Below are 8,837 nucleotides of genomic sequence, written 5' to 3'. Positions count from 1 at the left end.
ACTATAAAGGATGGTTCACTTTGACTCAACATGTCACATTTAAGTGCATGTGAGAAAGAAAATCATTGTGGTCACCATGGCCATAAGAATACTTTCCGTAGGTTGGTAAGGTAACCGTAACCAAACAAAACAAAACAAAACAAAACAAAAACAAAAACAAAAAACAAAAAACCCGGAAAACAAAAAGTAAAAATAAAATGACAAACTTATTGACAAAATGAGCTGGCCTGCCTCATTGTAGGACAATATTAATCAACTAATATATTACTTCTCATTTTTATCATACCACTTAAGGGTTCTCAATGAAAACTGTCTCACAAAAGTCAAATGTTATTGTGTCATACCAATCACTTGTAGTTGGTGTAGTATCAAAGGTTAAGTAATACCATATGCATATTCATTCCTCTCCTAATGTAAAACAAGAGTTAACAGTAAACATTTTGGAAGATACTTGGTTTCTTAAGTATATTATTTCTATAAAAATAGTTGTTATTTGCTGGCCATCAGGGCCCACAATAATGTTTCCTTGATTCTGAAGCTACTACTGATTTCTCAGTAATTCTTTTCCAATTCCCAAATAGTTTTTGCAGTTTTTATGGTTGTGATAACTATTCTTTGTCAACTTAGCTATATCTGGAATTGACTAAAATCCAAAAAAAGGTGAAACACACTTGTGAGGGAGTTTTGCTTAATTGAAAGTATGGAAGATCTACTTCTGATCCAGATCTTGAGAAACACCTCTAATCTGGGCCACACTTTCTGCTGGAAATATATATAAGGACATGGAAGAAGGAAGCTTGCACTCTTTGCCTGCTTGCCCTCATCCCTGCTAGCAAGTCCATTCCTTCATTGGCTTAGAAGCTTCCTCTTCTGGAATGCAGTATATACTGAAGACCAGCTGAGACATCCAACCTCATGGACTAAGCAACTACTGGGTTCTTGGACTTGCTATTCACAGCCAGTCACAGCTAGATCCCTGTAAGTCAGCAGTTTTCAACCTGTGGGTCATGACACCTTTGAAAAATCTCTGTCTCTAAAAATATTTACATTACAATTCATAACAGTAGCAAGATTACATTTATGAAGTAGCAACAAAAACAATTTTATGTTTGGGTCATCACAACATGAGGAACTATATTAAAGGGTCACAATTTTAGGAAGGTTGAGAACTACTGCTGTAAGTTTTTCTAATAAAGCCCATATATATATATATATATATATATACATGTGTGTGTAGAGTTATTCTATAATTTCTGTTCTGTTACTCTAGAGAAATCTGACTAATACAATGGTATCCAATTAACTCCCTCATCTCTTTCCCTTTCTACTCCCAAAGTCCTGTAATTGTCTGTTTTATTATATAAGTCCATAATAATACAGCAATTTGGACCTAGCTCCCAGATAATTGTTTTGATTTAGTATGAACTTGTCATAACTTAGACTCAGTTTATAGCTTCATGAGATGAATGATTTACAAGAACTGATTTTCTGTCCACTTTACATGGTTATGGTCCATAAACACGGAATAATTTAAATTTTTGTTCCTTATTTCAAATTTCAGTAATAATTTCATAATTCACAGAAGTCACTCACTTTCCTCATAGTACCTAGTATGTCAAATTTTGGTTGAAAATGAACTATTACACTTGTGTCTATCACTTAAGTGACAAAGTGTCACTAGACTATGTCTTCCTACACTTAACAGAGAAGGCCATACTAGCCCTTTCTTCAACATTTCAGGGAAAAAAGACAATCAGTGAGTTTGTTACTTATATAGTGTTCTCCTCAGGAATTATTAAGAGTGTTATGGGCCAACTCATACCCAAGTGGCCTAGACTGTCACTCTGGGCATCTGGTACCTGCCTTGGCAATTCTTTCTCTGTCATGTTTTATTTACATAGAGAAGGTATTGTTCTTTTTCGTTGTACTAATCTCTTCCTGCTTTCCTTTTTGACTGCACAATCTCCCTATACATCCTTTGCTCATACTTTGCAAACCATATTTTAGATTGCTAATTGATATTTGTACATGTTTGTATATCATTGGTTGTGGAGCCATTTAATATTTTTGATGTGTTAAAGATAGATCTAGTATAAAGAGTTTAACTTCCTACCAGATATAGAAACATACAGAACTACAAAATTAATCACAAGTGTCATTTTGTGTATATTATGCATTGTTTGCTGAGTTTAACATCAGAGCATGGATTGAGGGATGAAAATCACCATGAGCCATATGAGAAAATCTAAAAAATGTAATACCATTTTTATTTAGCATTCAATTAATATAAAATGACACTGTTTTAAAAATTAAGATGTTTTAACATGCCTTACAAATTAACTCCTCATTTACATTTAATAGTCTTCTGGTTTCCTAACACAAATGTCTAATGAGCATTTTAGGAAACTGTGTGAGTTAAGGATATATCTGATACATTTAACTTATCTGCAAACATTGGTTGGTAATATGACAAGAACAGCTTAAAGAAAAATTCATAATCCACTGGGTAGGTATGTATAATAATTTTATCAGAGTTCAGCTGAAGTTTGCAATCCGATCTCTCTGCAGAGAAAGGTTTTGCTTGGCACATTTACCATATAAATCAGATCACAGGAGGCATGTTTAATCTACTTAAGAGTATTAAATATTTCTGGAGCTTTAGCACAACATTTATGAATGTAAAAATATTCTGCTGTGCATAGCAGAATGTCTTATATTCATTAAAGGACAACTAACAAAATGACCTTTCCTGGGACAATTATTATTATACTGCTTTTAAAGAGATTTGTATGTTGAATTTCTTTAATGGGTGTTCAAAACTTGACTTTTAAAATATTTTGTATGGGTCTTACTTAAATGAAATAAAACTTGACATTCTGGACATATTCTGTGTTGAATGTAAATGTGAAACTATTGTGGAGTTTTGATTCAAGGTGATTGCTTACATGGTAATGAAGTTGAAATAAGTCACCTCATAAACTAGAAAATGTCTCATGTATATTATTTAACACAGGAAATATTTTAACACTGTGTAAAGTAGGCTTTGTGCTAGATTGTAGGGCCATATAGCTGCGAACTAGAGAGAAATGAACAGACAAATTAAGGCAGAGGAATAACCACAAGTAAACATAAGATAGCCACATAACTCTGACAGTTGGAGGACTGGTTAGTAAAACCTTCTAGAAGAAGTGACATCTAGGCTGACTTAAAGTTGTACAATTTTCAAGATATGAAATGAAGATATTGAAGCAGTCTGGGAAATAAACGTTTTGTGAGACTGAAATGGAAAATTCAAATGAGAGATGGAACCACGATGAAGGCCAACAGGGGCTAGGTTATCAAGGACATGAGGAATTTGGACTTTGTTTTATCTTACCAATATGTGGTGTAGGGGAGTGACATGGTCTGGTTTTGTTGCTTTGTCTGTTGTGTAAAGGCTGTCAGAGAGTGGGAGTGGGAGCCATGAGATTAGTGAGGATTTGGCTTGGGAGGATTCACAGTCTACACCAAAGCAGTCAACAGAGGGAGGCAAAATTTGCTATCTTGGATGTAGAAACAGTAAGTAATATTGATTGATAGGACATGCTAGGACAGGGGTGAGGAAGAGAAATTTGGATAGCAGGATAAATAGTGCCACATGTCAATTACTAAAATATAGAAAATTTCAAGTAGAACAGATTAGAGATTTAGGGAAAGGGGAACTTGACATCAACTGTGACTGTACTGTAGCTGGTTTCCCATAGCAATCTCTAAGAAGGGATATTTCAGCTGAATAAATATATAACCAACATCAACTAAGATGCATTACTGTTGAAATTTAAATGGAAAGTTTCATATTATGTCCTATATTCAGTGAGAGTCTTTCACATGTCTCTATGGATTCTTGAGGGATTATTAATGTTTTCTCTCATGACTTTAGACCCCAATTCTGTCCTTGAAGAATTAATTTTTCTGATGGATCATCTTCCTGTTTCGATTTCATGCTGCATTATTCCAGCTGTTGAACTAAGCCCCCCTTCTTTAATTTTCATAAAAATCTCAACTCCAAACCCAATAAAACTAGGCCATTTTGTAGGTAGCATGCTTGACTCATGATTTTGTGGAGATGTAAAGGACTTAGCAGCAGCAATGCACTATAATTTATAAAACAATAGCCAGTATCCTTGTTCCTAAGCCCTTAGCAGTTTCTGCCAACCTGAGTTCCAGCATCTTTTTGAATGACTTTACCCTCTCAATTTGCCCTTTCAGAGTGCCTCCTAGCAACACCAAGAGACAAACAAAAGCCAATGATAAAAAATAAAACCAAGCCTCCTACAGGGTTATGCTTTTAATTTTATTATAATTCTTGTCTTCAAGACATGTTCACATATCCAGATTTGATGATGTGCTCTTCTCCCAATGTTATGTATCTTCTTGGCATGCAGATATATGTTCTGGGAGAATTTTAGACAACAATTTCACTGATGATATGAGTGGTACAACCTAGGAAACAAATGGGAACAGTTCTGATTTTAAATACGCATTGGGTTCCCTTAATTACACATGTGTGTATCCCACTAACAAAGCTTTTGTTAAATGTGGTATGAGGACATGATTACACAGAAAGAAGAGAAGATGGTCTATGATAGAACCTGATGCACATTAGTATTTAGTTTATAGTATAAAGGGGAGGAAACAGAAAATGAGGAGGAAATGTAGAGTAATATATTGTTATGGAAGGAAGATTCCATTTTTTATTACATATAGCCTGGAATGTATGTGTTTGTAACTGAGTGTCTGGTAGAGTTCTTGAGTTTATTAAGTGCTAATAAAGAGAGGTCAGATTGAATCAGGCAACCTGGCTCTTCTGAGTTCACATAACAGTTATTCTTACTGTGTTTCAGACTTCCAAAATTTATCTGCCTTCCTAGCTCTTATTCCATTACTTGCTCAAGCTTCCCTAAAAAGTGTTCTGTCATCTTCCTTTCTCTCACCTATGGAAACCTGTATTTGTTTCTGTGTCGATTTTGTCTTTCTCTTTATCCCACTGTGCCTTAAACAGATGTCTTCTCTCTTTTGCCAAGGTTTACTTAAATGTCTGCCACCTGTTCTTTTTTAGAGAGCCCTTGTTTGTGATTTCAAGATGTTCTAATGAACAGCTAACCTTGATTCAGAAAATGCTGAGTCCTGTTATTCTTAAAAATCAGTTAAAACATTGTCTGGGGAGTGGTGCTAGTGAGTAGAGGAGGAAATTCAACTGGCTTCTGATGATAAAACGTTGAGAACATTTGGTCCATTTCACCTGTTTACTTCATTTCAAAGAGAACCTTATGGAAAGATTAACCACCACATCTCACTTGTGCTAAACCCCTTATGTTTGCATGTATGTTAACAAAATTGATCTGCAAAGGATTTGACTTGTTAAAAATGATACACTCTCTTCTCTCAATCTTCAGTGTATCTCTCATATTAGCTTCACTGACATTCCATTAAATAGCTTCCCATTTTTGACGCTCTTATGAAAACTTACCCTCTAATACCAATGTTTTCTAAATACACACTGACTTTTCAGCTACAGGCTTGCATTTTTATCTGTCTCCTGAACATACAAACTGAAGTTATTTTGAAATCTATATCTAAAAATGAACTCATATTTCATTGCATCTTTGTTTAAAACACAGTTATAAAGTACATTATTAGATGAAATTGAATGTGTACTAAATATGCTATCCAAAGAGTATTATAAATTGTTTTGAACTTTTACGTTTGTGTCTATTCTTCATCTAACTTTTGAAATACTGCCATTGAGTGTTAAAATAGAAATAATAGCCAAGTAGTGAGCATACTATTATTTTTTTAGTTCTTCAACATTTACTATTTCATCAAAAGATCCCTTCACTGCCCTATTAAGAGGTGTAACATTGAGCACACCTCTGGGGGTGATGGTCATCATCTTTATATGTTTCTCTTTTATAATGGCACCATTATTCCTGATTTGGAGCTCCATTTCTTTCTTTCTTTTATTCTATTTCCATTCTTCTATGGAAAGAATTTTTTTTCTAGCAGACATAAAGTCATTTTCAGGAAAGCTTAACTTAGAGTCAATGATTAGGCATCTTTTTCATATGGTTGACAATAGATTGGCAAACTTTCATTAAACACACATTTCGTGTCTCTGTGCTTTGCATTCTGAACTGGATTAGAAGTGAGGCTTTTTGTTTCCTTCTCAATAATAGATACTGGCTTCTGGGAATCACAGGAGCCATAGCTTCAACCAACTGTATGTCCCTATATGTGAAAAGGTTTTGTCATCTTCAAATAAAAACAGCATGGTTTTTCTGATCTAACACAATGATAATATCTCCTAGTTTCAGTCTTGGTTCTTGGTCTCCATCACCATAGAATGTTATCTTCTGGACATCTTTCATGCCTTTGTCAGTGTGAACTTCTAAAATCTTCTTTTCCTAGACTAACTTTCTTAAATTGCAATTTCTAGATCTGTCTTTAGGACTGATTTGTTCTCCATGATCCTACCACTCTTTGCACATATGCCAAATTTACTGAACCATTTCTGATCCTATTTGACAAGTGTTTATTTACATGTTGGTGTCTCTGTATTTGTGACAACATTCTATTGCTTCTTTCTTACCACTTCCACCTTCACATTTGCTTCAAGTGACATTCTTTTGCTGAGACAGTTTCTTTTTTGCACTATTATATAAGTCATCTATGGTTGCTGAGAGTCTACACACACCATTTTCACCCTTTATCCCACTTTTCCCTCAGAACCTTTCCTTCTCCTCCAAAGAACATATCAAAGATGTCTATTAGGAAGCCAAGAATACTACCTGCTCTACCCACTTGAAGTTCCTATTCCTCTACCGTGTCAAATAATCTCACCATCCCTTTGCTTTAGAATCAGATAGGAATTCATCAGTTTAAGAAATCTGTTTAGACTTTATTCTCTCGTTAGATTTCTTGTCGGGATAGTACTTCAACACCAGCTTCTTATAAGCCCTTTTCAAGTCTTCCAGGGTGACATTGTGTTTGACCCCCAATACATTATAGTAAGTAGATTTTTTGCACTATTTTTATGGCCAGAAATTAGGCTGTTACCAGAGGAAAGTAGAAAGAGAAGCATAGCATTGTATGGTCTGACAGTAACTCATTGTTCCTCAGCCTCTCATTAATCAATCTAGAAACTTCACCTGTAAATGATTTTACATATGATATTTGTATTATAGAGTTATAAGGAAAATAATTTTATACTTAGGATGTACATGTGGAAGTATTTTGGTAGAAAGTGTCATGATGCCTGTAAGTCTCTTTTTATGTTTATAAAACAATGTAAAATCTCACAAAGACGAAACAGGTAAAACAAAATACTGAAAATTAATTTAGCAGTTCAATAAACAGATTTATCATTTTATCATTTTGTAATTGTCTTAATGTTAAAAAATTTAATAGTAAATAGTTGAACAAGAATGTTCAAAGTCTTACTATTAGTCCCAGACAACTTTTACTTCTTGACTAGTACCATATTTGACAGTTCAGTAGACATAGAAGTGTGACTTATTTAGGACTCCTAGTCTGGTAGCCACAACTCTCTCAGAACTTCCATTTGGCTACACAATAGCATCTAGAGTTAGCCTAAGTAACCAGGTAGATAATCACTGATTCATCTATTCTCTGGACGTTTATACTGGAACTCAGAGGATCGATCAATTATATTTATAACATTTGGGTTTGCCTATTTTGTTCTTGTTTAAAAATGTATATATATATATATATGTATATATATAGTGTGTATGTGTGTGTGTATGAGTGCCTCCATCTATGCATGTACACCATATGTATGCCTAGTGCCTGCAGAAACCAAAGGAGAACATTGGATTCCCTTGGAACAAGCAGCTTTGAGTCTCCCAATATGTATGCTGGATCTCAAACACAAGTTCTTTGCACAAGTAGCAAGTAGTCATAGCCACTGAGCCATCTGTTTAGCTCAACTTTGTCAGTTTTAAGCAGTGTAAAATCATAGGCTTTCTCAATAGCATAACAACAATGTTCATAATACATTTCTAAAATTAAAAAAGGAGTCCTTGAAGAAGCTTATTTATTGGTGTCTTTTGAAAATAATTTTGGGCTCTCCCCACACCTGCACGCCCAGCTCCAGGTGACCTCGAGTCCTCCTGGGGACCCCTTCCCTGCCCATCACCTGCTCCCTCAATCTTTCGGGGGCAATCCTGGCATCAAGAGGTCCCACCCACATAATTAGGACGTGAGTCCTTCCAGACCACCACCCCCGACTCCCTGCACGCCCAACTTCAGGTGAGCTTGGGTCCTTCTGAGGAACTCTTCCATGCCCGTCATCCACGCCCTCGGTCTTCCAGGGGCCACTACTGGCATTGAGAGGACAGGCCCACACAGGAAAGATGTAAACCCTCCCAGACCTGACCCATGGCTCTCCCCACACCTGCGTGCCCGGCTTCAGGAAAGGAGATCAGTGCAGACAGAGAGACCCCACCTGCACCCACTGGAAGAAGGGATGGGAAGACGACAGTATAAGAAGACACTCAGCAAGAGGACAACGAATATGACTGCACCAGAATCTAGAGACACCATGCCAACAAGACCTGAAAAGCACAACATAGATGAAACAAAAGAAACAGACCTTAAAATTATTTTATGAAGATGATAGAGACCCTCAAAGAGGAAACGAGAGAATCCCTTAAAGAAGTAGAAGAAAAAACAAAGAAAAAATAAATAAAATGGAGGAAAAGATGAACCAAAAAATTCAAGAAATAAACAAATCTGTTAAAGAATCTAAAGAGAGCCAAGAAATTACTGTAAGGAAAACT

At 35.6% G+C, this 8,837-nt stretch overlaps 1 pseudogene; it reads right to left on the bottom strand.

Annotated features, from left to right (window-relative positions):
* Positions 1-4,457: 4,457 nt before the first annotated feature.
* LOC101834149 lies at positions 4,458-8,248 on the bottom strand (annotated as a pseudogene).
* Between the last annotated feature and the right edge of the window lie 589 nt (positions 8,249-8,837).

This window comes from Mesocricetus auratus, unplaced genomic scaffold, assembly GCF_017639785.1.
Source record: "Mesocricetus auratus isolate SY011 unplaced genomic scaffold, BCM_Maur_2.0 Super-Scaffold_100003, whole genome shotgun sequence".
Taxonomy (NCBI): domain Eukaryota; kingdom Metazoa; phylum Chordata; class Mammalia; order Rodentia; family Cricetidae; genus Mesocricetus; species Mesocricetus auratus.
This window is presented reverse-complemented; position numbering and strand designations above follow the sequence as displayed.